Genomic DNA, 13791 nt, shown 5'->3' with positions numbered 1-13791 from the left:
AGTGAGATGACCTCTTCTTGCTGATCTCTTCTTCCTTTCATCATAATGTGGTATCCTTCTTCATCTCTTTTAATATTTTTCACAAAAGTGTCTATTATCTGATGGAAGAAAAGCTACACAGGCTCGTTTTTCTTTTTCTATTATCCTGGAATATCTTTTTTCCACCATTTCACTTTCAGTTTCTGCATATCTTTTTTGATGAGATGTGTCTCCTGTAGACAATCAAGAGATGGACTTAATTTTTTTATACCAATTTGCTAATTGTTTTGATACAGTCTGCTTGATTGATGTGTTTAAGTCACTTGCATTATAATGTTAATGTTGCTAGGTAGTAATTTTGTCCTGTCATTTTAGCAACAGATTGTTCATTGTTTGACTTAATCTTCCTTTTTTTGTTTTGTTTTATTGGGATGGTTTCCACATTTGTACATGATCTTGGTAGGTGTTATTTCTTTTCCTTGTCAAGAGAAAATCTGTAAGTATCATTATAGGTCTGGAAAGGACAAGTTCCTTGAGCTTTTCTTTACTGTGGAAGCATTTTTTTTTCCCCTTTTCCAAGATGAAGAAAAGCTTTGCTGGGGGGTAGTTATTCTGGGTTGATAATTTTTTTTTCTGAATAGAATTCATAATATGTCACTCCATTCTCTTCTGGTCTATAGTTTCCTCTGAGAAGTCAGCTGTGATTCTGATTGGGGTTCCTTTATAGGCCAATTGATTTTTTTCATGTTCATATTTAAGGATCTTTTTTTCTGTGTTCAACTAAAGAAAGCTTGGTTTTTATATATCGTGGTGAAGATCACTTTTGGTCAACCCATTGGGAGTACTGTGTCCCTCCTGTACTTTGGTCTCAATTTTGTTTCCAGCCCCATCTTTTATACAAATGGATCCTGCGACCCAGACTAACACAGCCTACTACACACTTAGTCCTCAAGTACACCAGCAGGAACTGAAGCCTAGTTGGAGCAACCCCCATTGACCCCTTCCAGGCCTGCCCCCATTCCTGTCTCCTGTGCTTACCAGTATGTGAATAGACTGGTCCAGTCTGTCTCATGTCTCATTCAGCTCTCATACACAACTATTGGTATTAAAGTCTACTTCAATCCAGTCTACCTCAGTATCTAACCCACACTTAGGCTGGAGGATGCCACCACCTATCCAGCTAGGCCCTCCACCAGCCCTGAATCTCATAATCACCAGTGAGAGCTACAGCCCATCAGAGAGGTGCCAACAGTTTGCCTACTGGGCCCACTCAAAGTAAAGGATCTTGCGCTCTCCAGATGGTTTTGCAATGTAGCTTGATAGGATTTGCTCCCAATCCCAGCACTTGCCAACTGATTCTTTGGCAAGGCCCAATGTCCTAGCACTTACTCTGGCTCATGTATGCACCAGCGAATATAATCAGTTATCCTAGCATGGCTCTCTCCCTAAACTTGCTCACATGTAAACCAACAGGTATTATAGCCCTGCCTGGCCCAACCTGTTTTCAATTCCAGTTTTCATGCTCATCAGTGGGCGCAGAGTCCCAGGGGGAGGGGTGTGAGCCTGATGGAGAGGAGTGTGGGCTCCCTAGGACTCATATGTACTGATGGGTGCTATTGCCCCATCTTGCATGGCCCAACTCATCATTTGCCAGCAGGTACTATAGCCTGGCCCCGCCCAGTCTGCCACCAGTTCAAGTTCTAGCCCAGCCTAGGCATCTCTCAGACCCAGCCCTAATGTGACCTGGCTCATGTTGTGGCCTGACTTGGTCTGTCCTGTACCCAGTCCTGGTTCTCAGATCTGCCAGTGGGTATTACAAGCTGGCCCAGCCTGCCCTGGGGCTCATTCAGCTCCCAATGACTCTACTGATTTTTAAATTTGCTGCTTTATGTTCTTCATTTATTATAATTGATTCTAATAATTGATTTTGTTTCAGTGTTGCTAATTCTTGTGTTACATATTACTTAAATTCTTTGAACTTCTGTATTAGGTTATCATTGTTGTTAAGAAGCTATATGACAAGTTTTAAAAATTCTTTATTCCTCATTTCTTCAATATCTGTTTCAGTGAACTCTGAGGTCGACAAAGGCTTTTGCTCCTTTGTTAGGGAGGCATCAGTAACATTCATTGTGCCTCTGTCTCTTCTTTGCTCTTGGTCATTGTTATTCTGGTTAGCAGATTCCTCTCCTTAGGACCTATTTCCAAGCTGTATTGTCCATTGGTTTACAGGTTGATTTTACTGATTGCATTCTTCATTTGCAGTCACTTGCAGCATTCCCTCCAGTGGACTCCACTGCCAGGATCTTGTGCTAGGCTTCCACCATGATCTCCATAGTCCCCAAGATCCTGGTTCACTACTTTTCATACTCTGTGATCCTTTGTTGTGACCACACCATTGTCTGCCCCCTCAGCTTTTTTCTCACTCCTGATTCAACAGTGCCTGGGATTAGGGAGATGCCAGATTTCCTAACTCATTGGGTTGACAGCAGTGTTGTTCTTGCTTGACCCTGTTAGAGGTTAAATCTAAAGGCCACCCAAACCTATTTTGTGTGGAACCTGTAGGATATCAAATTGGTACTACTTTCCCTGTGAGACCTGTCCAATATGTTGAGCCAGAAATGAGTTCTCTCATAGCTCAATGCCTGTGCAGCTCACTCTTTTTCCTTCAACCCAACAGCCATTTCCTCAGCACAAAAAAATGGCACAAAATGTGGCACTGGTGAATATCTGGGCCTGCTGGCTTTTAGATCAAGACACCACCCAGACTTACTTTGAGTGGAACCTGTAGGACAGCAAGTTGGAACTCTTTTACCTGTGGGACCAGTGAAAAGCATCAAGCTGGAAATGAGTTTGCTCCTGGCTTAGCACATGCCCAGCTTGCTCTTGTTCTTCCAGCTCCACAGCATTTTCCTCAATACAAAAAAATAGCACCTGATGTGGCACTCGTGAGGGTGAGCCATGAACTCAACACTGTTCCTGCATCCAGCTGCTTGGGTTCTGCCACTCTGCTTCTGCTCATGTGTGAATCAAGAAAATCAGCAGGATGGGTAGTTCTATGCCTGAGTTCACCTCCTTAGTGCCTGGTGAACTCCTCTTCCCACCTGGCCAGTGATGCAGCTCTAATCACCAATTTTCAATCACTGTTGTGATATCTCATCATTGCAACACCACTTCACTCTCTCTGCTGCTTCTTCTTATCCACAGGTCCCCAGGTTTGCTTGTACCATCAACCTGTCCTCTTCTATTTCCCAGGATTCTGGCCTCTCTGCTTCACCCTGATTAATGATTCTGTCTGTTCAAATGTGTCCTTACTATATACTGCCATCTTGTTTATACCAAGGGCTGTGTTTTATAATTTTTTGTACTTACAGAGATGGTAAGTGGCAAGCCTAAACCTGCTCCTACTGGAAACCAGGCAGCAAAACCACAATTATGCAAAGACTTCACAGTTACAGAAAATAGAGACTGGCATCTTTCTGGGTTCCACATGGCATGAAGATTAACTGTTACTTGACCTCCAGTTTCATGACGTTTTAAAGGTGATTTCAAATTGGACTCTGTATATGGGAAATTGCCACTCCTTTCTCAGAAGTGGATAAATACACCATCCAGACTTCAGTATATGTTTGTCAAATCTCATACAGAAGGAACTAAAAAAACTCAAGGTGTTGTTCTAAGGAGCAGGCTCTTTTGTCACTCCCTCTAATAAAAAATGCTCTTGCTTTCACTTTGAAATCCATATCTGTATTACTGAATTAAAATAGGACTTTCATTTTGAAAATTGTAAATATACCTGCATAGCATGATACTAGATTTGCTACCTCTATACATACCATATCATGACACAATTAAATAGCAGAAAGTTAATTTTGTAATTGTTACTAAAGGACTATATTACTCTGATAATTTGGGGAATACAGGTGGGGGAACGTAATGAAAGGAAGGGAAGAGGGAGATGAAACCCATATACTTATAAAACTGTAAAAAATAGTTTGAAAGAAAAGAGACAAAATGCATATATGAGCTATGAAAATGTGAGGTAAATGAGATGTATTAGTCTGTTTTTGCTAGAAAAATTACCGTAGGCTTGGGTCTGGCACAATGGTTCAATTAGCTAATCTTTCACTTCTGAGCACCTGGATCCCATATTGGCTCTGGTTCATGTCCCAGCTTCTCTACTTCCCATCCAGCTCCCTGCTTGTGGTCTGAGAAAGCAATAGAGGATGGCCCAAGCCTTGGGAGCCTGCACCCATATCAAAGACCTAGAAGAGTTTCCTGGTTTTAAATGGTGGAAAGCTGATGCTGCTAATCCCATCCAAATATTCACAACCTATGCCCTGTGTGCTAAATCAGGAAAAAAAAAAGTAAAAGCAAAACAAGACAGATGGAAAGGAGAAAACACCAGACTTCTGATTTCTCAATAAAGAAATCTAGTTTATGGAATCTTTTTGAAATGATACTCTTGGATGTTGAGATGCCCATGTAGTCCCAACATGTAACAAGTTTACCCTGAGACAGTTTCTAGCCCTGCCTGCAAAACATGAATTTTAACTTCATTGGTGGGTCCAGAGAAATAGGCGTACCTACTAGGCAGTCAGAATGTCATTGTTGGGTGGAAGTACCGCAGGAACTGCTCTTCTGCCTGCCCCCTTTCCAGGCTTTGCATAGGCTTAAAACTTCTTTCCAACGAATGGACATCTCTCACCAGTTTGTCTCTAGTGTTTTTGCTGCAAAACACCATTGCCTCATCCCCTGGTGGTCTCAGAGCCTGTGCACAAAGGGAGAGTTAAAATTGACAATCTAGGTGGAATGTTCAGTTTAAAAGTGGGAAAGTACAAAACTAAAGTAGTTTCATTTTTGAAAATGGGATGCTAGATTAGGTCAGGAAGTTAGTGAATACAAGTTTGAAGAGGACTGGAAAGGAAGTTGAATATACTTTCAGAGTGGGTCCTGGATGTTAAACTGTACAAATCAAAGCAAACAAATAAACAAAAACAAACAAACAAAAAACATCCTTAAAAAGCAGGAATCTGGGCCTGGCAAGGTGGCCAAGCAGCCAAAATCCTTGCCTTGAACGCACCAGGATCCCATATGGGTGCCGGTTGTAATCCCCTTGGCCCTGCTTCCCATCCAGCTCCCTGCTTGTGCCCTGGGAAAGCAGTCGAGGGTGACCCAGAAGTCTTGGGACCCTGCATCCGTGTGGGAGATCTGGAGGAAGGTCCTGGCTTCTGGCTCCAGATTGGCGCAGCACTGGCCGTTGCACTCACTTGGGGAATGAATCATCGGGTGGAAGATCTTTATCTCTGCCTCTCCTTTTCTCTGTATATGTATATCTGACTTTCCAATAAAAATAAAATGAATCCTTAAGAAAAAGAAAGCTGGAATCCAGAGTCTGTCTTCCAGTAGTGGAGAATTGACTGAATTTTAGCTTTCTACGGATCACTGTGAATGTGTGAACATTAGGCTGGATGAGATTAAGACTACAGGCAGTAAAGATAAGTATAAGAGAGTTGCATAAAAAAATGCAGGAATAGAATTATGGCACTGCAGAAAATTCTGATGTTCATCAAATAAACAGTGTACCAGATACTATAATAATGTGTTTCTTTTTATTTCCAGGGGCGAGGTGGTTATCTCTGAAAGGCTTATGATGAGATAGAAGGCTGTGACAATTTATAGTATTAATTAATAAAACTTGAGAGCCTGTTAAATAATAGGCCAGACCTGAAGGACTTCATGCTGAGCTGGACTCCACCTTAGTGGATCTCTCCCTACCTGAGAGATTGTAGCCACATTCTGCTTGGCAAAATGCCCCAACTCCTGGCTAGGCTGTCCACCATGATTAGGAGAAAAATCAATTCCATTTATTTCAGCAAAATGAATTCCACTTGGTTCAGTAACAAAAGCTTGAAAAGTTAGTGATTTTTCAATACAGAGGGTCCTGCAACAGCTCAGTCCACTGAACCCCTCCAAGTTTGTGGGTTTTGACTTTACAAACCCTGCTACTACGAGCTTTAGGATTGAGAAGTCTTTGGGCCTGGGCTCACCCTCTACCTCTGGCAATAAAGGACTCTCAAATATTATTAGCACATTTCATTTTTCTGTATTAGCTTGCTTGGATACAAAGCAATTCTAAATGGGATCAGCATTATTAGTGAATTTGTTGTGAAGACTATATTTGAATTGCTTAACTTAGTCCTGTATTGTATAAGAAAGTTGGAGATGAAGAGGAAGCAAGTCAGGCCACTCATTGTAACTATAAATCCTAGGCAGATGCCATCACTTGACAGTATTAGACAGACCACAATAATTATCAAATGACAGAAGCGGGGCTGGTGTGATGACCCACCAGGTTATTTCTCCACCATATGAATGCCATTTCCAGCTATTATTCTCTGATCCAGTTCGCTGCTTATTACCTGGAAAAGCAGTAGAGGATGACCAAAAACTTTGGATACCCGTACCAATGTGGGAAGCCTAAAAGAAGCTCAGGCCTCCCAGATCTGAACTGGTCAAGCTCTGGCTATTGCTATACTTGTGGAGTGTACCAGCAGATGGAAAATCACTCTCTTTAACTCTGCCTTCTCAATAAAAACAAATAAAAATAATTTTTTTTAAGATTTATTTTATTTTTATTGGAAACGTGGATATACAGAGAGGAGAGACAGAGGAAGATCTTCTGTCCGATGATTCACTCCCCAAGTGAGCGCAATGGCCGATGCTATGCCGATCTGAAGCCAGGATCCAGGAACCTCTTCCTGGTCTCCCACGTGGGTGCAGGGTCCCAAAGCTTTGGGCCGTCCTCCACTGCTTTCCTGGGCCACAGGCAGGGAGCTGGAAGGGAAGCGGAGCTGCCGGGATCAGAACCGGCGCCCATATGGGATCCTGGTGTGTTCAAGACGAGGACCTTAACCATTGTGCCACCGCGCCGGGCCCTAAAAATTAAAAAAAAATTTTTTTTAATTAAGATTTATGTATTTTTATTGGAAACTGATAAAAGATCTTCCATCCAATAGTTCACTCCCCAAATGGTCACAACAGCCAGAGCTAAGCCCATCCAAATCCAGGAGTTTCTTTCTGGTAACCCAATATGGTAGTGCAGGGTCCAAGGTTTGGGGCTATCCTCGACTGTTTTCCTAGATCACAAGCAGGGAGCTGTATAGGAAGTGGAGTATCTGGGACAGGCACTGGCACCCACATGGAATCCAGGCATGTGCAAGTTGTGGATTTAGCTATTGAATCATAATACCTGGCCCAATAATAAATCTTTTTATAAAAAGGCAGCACACTTCTTTAGAAAAATTGAGAGCATGAATTAATTTGAGTTAAGCTGGATATAATATTTCTAAATATGGGGAAAGTGTAAATGAAATTTAAATAAATAAATAATTTTCTTGTGTGTAATAGAATTAACTAACACTATTTTGGCATTTTTTCAGCCAGCTGTGATACAACAGTGTGGAATGTAGTATGTTCTGCTTTGTGGGCATCAGAAAGTACAGTTTGGATCTCATAGCCTAGAAGAAGGCAAATAAAGACACCAGGAATAAAAAGACTCATGTAAGTAAAAGAAAGAAATAATGAATATGTGATGGATATGTTAGTGCTCTTCAGTTGACCAAATGCATGTGGGTCTGTATATACAATTATATGTAAAATGTACAAATATATGTGAAATTTTCCATACAAACCCAGATTTACAAATACTTTTTTAAAAAGATTTATTCATTTTCATTGGAAAGCCAGACATACATAGAGGAGAGACAGAGAAAAAGATCTTTACTCCCCAAGTGGCCATAGTGGTGGGAGCAGAGCTAATCCAGAGCTAGGAGCCAGGTGCTTCTTCTGGGTCTCACACATGTGGATGCAGGGTCCCAAGGCATTGGACCATCTGCAACTGCTTTCCCAGGCCACAAGCAGGGAGCTGGATGGGAAGCGGGGCCTCCAGTCACGAACCAGTGTCTATATGGGATCCTGGTTCATGCAAGACAAGGATTTTAGCCACTGGGCTAATGTACTAAGCCTAGATTTACATATAATTTCTAAACTTAGACTGTATGTTACCCAAGCATAAAAAATTAGGCACCAGCCTTAATCTAAAAAGACAAGACAGAATTATTTGTAACTTGTTTTTGAATATAACTACCGAAAATAAGCAGAAAATGTTGTATCAAAACCTTCTAAAACCTCTTTTTGTTTTGTTTTTGAACATTACAATAGCCAACAATTATTAGAATGCAAATTGATAAGACAATTCGAACATGTGGTAATGTTTAATAAAAAAAAGTCTTTCTAAAAGCTCAAAACGAAGGGAAAAGTCACACATGTAAGGAATATTTATACTTTGAGCTTTGAGTACAGCATAACAGATATGCACTAAAGTAGCAGCAATTCAAATGAAAGGATAAGCATACTTCTTTCTGCTGTGGTTGGAATAACTTCCTCTTAATATTAAGTGACATAATTCAAATGTAGACCTTTGAAATGAACCACCTTACCTTGCAGCTTCTCCAAAAGAAAATCTTTAGTCTAAAGATCTCATGTGCATATAATTGTATTCTATTTCCCTCATATACAACAGCAAAATCCAGAAGATGATGCTGTATTTTAGAAATTCAAATAAATTTTTGTTTTTAGTTTAAAATTTGGTCACATCCAAATGTTTACATTCTGTTCTGCCTCCTTACTATTTAGGCTGATTCACACCAGCCTTCTGAAGAGCTTTTCCTGAAAATTTCCATAATCTTTCACCAAATCAGAAATCAAAATATCAGTAACTGAAATTAGTGTCAACCTCAAAGCAGATGAAGATGCATTAGTTGTATTGCATCAGAACTCTGAAGATTAAGCAAATTATGAAATAAAAGGGTATGTCAAGACACAACAGACACTAGATACTAAGATAAAACCAGGTCCTTGGATAAGTTTCCACAACTATGGATCATAAGATTAGATAGCAATTGGAGAAGTCTACCAGAACCAAAACTAAAGTATCTTTTTTTTTCTTTTTTTTACAAAATTTGGAGAAGAAACACATAGTTTACATTTAACCTTTTATTAGCTGTAGATATAAGGGCTAGGATTATGAAAAGATGTGAAGGCTTTGGAATAAGAGGACACAAGCAGATGTTATCACTGCTTCTGTATTCACTGGAATTAACAGCCATCAAAGTTTATATGTAAACAGGGTTGGTGGTTCCAATGGTGAGTCATGATGAACTTTAAGGTTTCACTGTACATAAACAAGTCTCTTTGTCTCACCAGCAGCTGTTATTATCTGATTAATTGACAATTTTCATGCTGAATTTGGCCATTCAGATAACTTTTTGTTATTCAATTTCCACGGAGGAAACTCCCCTTATGGTTTCTGGAACATCAGATTATCCAGTAGTAGTGTGGTAGTTGTGTAGAATATGAGGTTCGTATTAGAATAAGCAGCAGCGAGAAAGATGTTCCAGTGACCATCTCCCCACAGAGACACCAATTTCAACAGCCATTCAGCAGTCACCTTCACAAGAGCTACGAGTTCATAGTGCCTGATTTTAACACAATAATAAGAAAAATTGCATTAAACAAAGTAGAATTGAAAGACTTAAACATGTTACCATTCCCTCAGCACCCAAGTGGAACATTGTAAATAAAATTGTCACATCTCCTGTTGTTAAGCTCTTAGACTTGGAGCCCAGTGTCAGGCCCATTCCAATAAAACCCAGAGTGAGATGAGGCCCCTGATACCTGAACTAGCCAGGAGGAGAAAAATACAGGCAACATGCTTGAACATAGACTTAAAAATATTAAATGGAATTCTAGGTCCAGTGCAGCTGAGCACCAGCGGCAGGCAGGTCGGCAGCTGTGTGTGGGGGTACGTCGGAGGCAGTGGAGTTGCTCGTCCTAGCCAGGGCCACAGAGGCAGTGGTTGGGCTCCCCTTCCTGCTCCGGTTGGCTTCCTGGAGATCACAGGACCCCCGCCCCCCCACCCCCTTCCCCCCCGCTGGCCACAGTCATGAATTCCAATGTGGAGAACTTCCAAACATCATCTGCCTGGTGTACAAGGAGAAGATGCTGACCGCTGACCTGCCTGATAGCATGAAGGTGATCCCCAACGAGGAGGACCTCACTGACCTGCAGGTCACCATCAAGGGCCCTGAAGGAATCCCTTACGCTGGAGGCTTGTTCAGTATGAAACTTCCCCACGTCTTCCAAAAAGGGCTGCTTCCTGACCAAGATTTTCCAGCCCAACATGGGCGCTAATGGCAAGATCTGTGTTAAGGTGCTCAAGAGGGGTTGGACAGCGAAGCTGGGCATCTGACAAGTGCTCCTGACCATCAAGTGCCTGCTGATCCACCCCAACCCTGAGTCTGCACTTAACTAGGAGGCAGGCTGCCTGTTCTTGGAGAGCTAAGAGGCGTACGCCTCCCACATGGTCACCGAGATCCAGAGATCCACGGAGGCAAGAGGGCTGATGGTGACCCAGCTCTGGTGAGTAGGGCTGCAGCCGCCTCCACTGACCCTGGGGCCCTGGAAGGGGCTGAGGGCCCCATGGGCAAGAAACACGTAGATGAGTACAATAAGAAGCTGGTAGCTAAGAAGACAGACAAGTAGCGGGCCCTGCAGTGGCTGTAGGGGCTCTCCTCACCCTACCCCCGTCCCCTCCCTCCAACTGTCTGTAAGTTATTTAAATTATGGCTGGGTGGAGGAGGGAATGGGGGGCACTGAGACCTGGACTTGTTTTTCTAAATAAAGTTGGAAAAGCAGCAAAAATTAATCAATTAATTAATTAATTAATTAAGTGGAATTCTTGCTAGGGGTGCAATGTGATTGACCATACAGGAATCAATTTATGTGAGAGACCGTATCAACAGAGTAAAGGGAAAAATATATAGTCATCTTAAAAATGCAGAAAAGACTTTTGATAAAAATCCATGATAAAAACTGAACAAGTTAGTGAAAAGGGACATACTTCAACATAATAAAAAGCTATATTTAAAGCAATATCCAACATAAACTGGATAGAAAAAGATAAGGGCTTTGTCTCTAACCTCTGGAATAAAACAGGATGACTGTTTTCACCCCTTGTAAAAACATTTCTCAAAGGAGACATACAAATGGTCAACAGGAACATGAAACGATGTTCCACATCACAAATCAATAGGAAAATTCAGGTAAAAACCACCATGATATATCATCTCACTCTATTTTGATTGACTAATATAAAAAAGACTAAGCAAGTCAATGCTGGCAATGATGTGGAGAAAATAAATCTGATTGCAGAACTCTCAATTAGTACAATTGTGGGAAACAGTACGGAGGTTCCTCAAAATACCAAAAAGACAACCTCTGTGTGATCTAGCAACCCTACTAATGAGACCGTGCAAGCCCACCAAAATCTTACATGACATGACATCCAGGGGCAAACCTTGTGAGGCCATTTTCCCTGGGCCGTCATCTCACTACCCCATATGGCTGTATACACTGCAAGGAAGCATGTCATTTTTCAGTCACCCAGTAAGGACTTCAAGTGGGCAATACAAGAATAGCCAGACATTTCTTAATTGGTCAGAGATCAAGAATGGGCATGATTTTCTGCAGGTTCCCACACATACCAGAAGGAATCTGGGAATCCTTAAAAATCCAAGACATTTCTAAAAATCTGTGTCTCACACTCTACTTTCAGGAGACACCCTACTTCCAAGAATTCTCCACGAAGATGTTTTCTCTTTATTTTCATTATCACTTGTTCTTTTCATAAATGTAACTTCTCTGTGTGTAGTGCATTCCCAGCTTTTAATTTCTATACTAAACTCAAGAAAGAACCCACCAAACTTTTCAGTAACAACTAATAGGCATATATCCGAGCTAAATGAAATCCATGTGTTGAAGACACATCTGCCTTCTCAGGTTTATTTCAGCTTGTTTAAAGTATGCAAGACAATGGAAACATCACTAGGTGTTCATCCACTGATGAATAAGTAATAAAAATATGGTACATATAAAAATGGAATGTGCCATGTATTTCATTACTAAAAAAAAACCAGGATGTATTTTTAAACTTTAAAAATTTAATAAAATATCTACCTTTTTGGACATTAGACAAAGTACACAAATCTCAAAACATCACTGGGGACAATTTATGTACAATTTGTGCTGTTTTCAAAAATAAACAGGACTTGAAGCTAGCTCATAAATTAGAAAAAAACTTGAATTTTATTAAAATTTGTTTATGTGAAAGACAGTGTTGCTGAGAGACAGAACCAGGAGAGATGAGATTGTGACAGACAGGCTAAGAGGTAGCATTAGGTCCCTGTTTGATTATGAGAAGGAAGAATGTCTTTAAAAGTGTACAAGATTCTTGTTTCTGTCCAGAAACTGCCTTTAGAAAGGTAGCATACCAACTCCTGAGTTTAGCTGATTATGAGAATAGCAAGGAAGCAGTGATTCCATTCTTCCAAATTTTTAGCTTGTGGGAATGGAATGGAAAGAAGAGATTAACAGGCATGGCCTTTGGATGGTTTTTTTGATTAATCATGAAACACTAAATCAGATTACATTTCTGTTCTTTTCATGAGTTTTGTCCCATCCTTCTTGTTGATTGTTAGCTATTATTCTTCTCACCTGATTTGTGTTTGAAATACACCACTTTCACCATTTTCACAGGTCTTTCCCTCTTGGAACACACCACATGACTGCTGCGGCAAGAGGTTTCCGTCTTCAATAAACATTGCTAGCTCATTGGTTTGTCCACATGGAAATTCTTTCACATGAAAGAAGAAAGGAGGTAGCCTTTCACTGTTCTATTTTCCCTATAGCATGAAGGAGACACACATACACACTCACACATATACAGAGAGAAATCTTCAATCTGCTGGTTACTCTCCAAACAACTGCAGTAGCCAGACTTGGGCTAGAACAAATCCAGGAGTTTGGAACTCCATCTGTGCTTCCCACATGTGTGGCAGGATCCGAGTAGTTGAACCACCATTTGTTACCTTCCCAGGCACACAACAGGAAACCAGGACTTGAATCTGCATTCCAAACTAGCTGTGAACGTAATAAGCAGCTGCTTAACGCATTGCATCAGAACTCCCACCATAAAACTTAGATTTTGTTGTCAATCAGACCTCCCCCCAGGGATTCAGACATGTAGAAGACACTATGAAAGAAGGTGAGAACATCTGTGTTCCCCCAAGCACTCAGTGGAAGATTAGGCTGTTTTAGCTCCTCTTTGCCTCATTGGGAGCTTGTGTGTATTATCTGAACAAAATTGAATGAGATACTTGCCTTTTCCTGAGTTGCCACCACAGAATGCTTATTTTAAAAAATGACTGCTACTGCAGTATGGCCACCAAATCAACTGAGGATATTTACCAGGGGAAAAACACATTGATGTATTTCTAGCAGCAGTTAACAGCTATTTTGGTAGATATCCTGAATACAGGGTAGTAAATATGGCTGTTTCAGGATTTTCTAATCCTAATGTTTTAGTTCGTCTCCAGGTTATATGATTTGTGTTACTAGTCTAACTATAAGGATGTTTACCTCTTTGATGAGGCTATTTTATAGTTAACATGATTGCCATCAAGCACTGAATGGACTATGGCCAGTAGTACTCATTTTATAATGCAGAATTCCTTCTTACCTGAACTTTGAGACATTTGATTTTGATTAGGCCAGTTCCTAGAGACACCTATTAAGGAGTACACTCAAGATTCAGAAAATTGTTTATCAGGACTCAAGATACATAAAAGATTCCTTTGAATGGCTGCCATAAAAGAAAAAAAAATGGAGGAACAAAGGAAAGAAAAAGTGAAACTG

General features: G+C 40.8%; 1 pseudogene; it reads left to right on the top strand.

Moving 5' to 3' along the window:
• Positions 1-9982: 9982 nt before the first annotated feature.
• Positions 9983-10602, top strand: LOC121158946 (annotated as a pseudogene).
• Positions 10603-13791: the final 3189 nt, after the last annotated feature.

Source organism: Ochotona curzoniae, unplaced genomic scaffold, assembly GCF_017591425.1.
Source record: "Ochotona curzoniae isolate NIBS_2020 unplaced genomic scaffold, NIBS_Ocur_1.0 contig_4017, whole genome shotgun sequence".
In the NCBI taxonomy this organism is placed as follows: domain Eukaryota; kingdom Metazoa; phylum Chordata; class Mammalia; order Lagomorpha; family Ochotonidae; genus Ochotona; species Ochotona curzoniae.
Note: the sequence above shows the minus strand (reverse complement) of the source record. Positions and strands in the feature narration are given on the sequence as shown.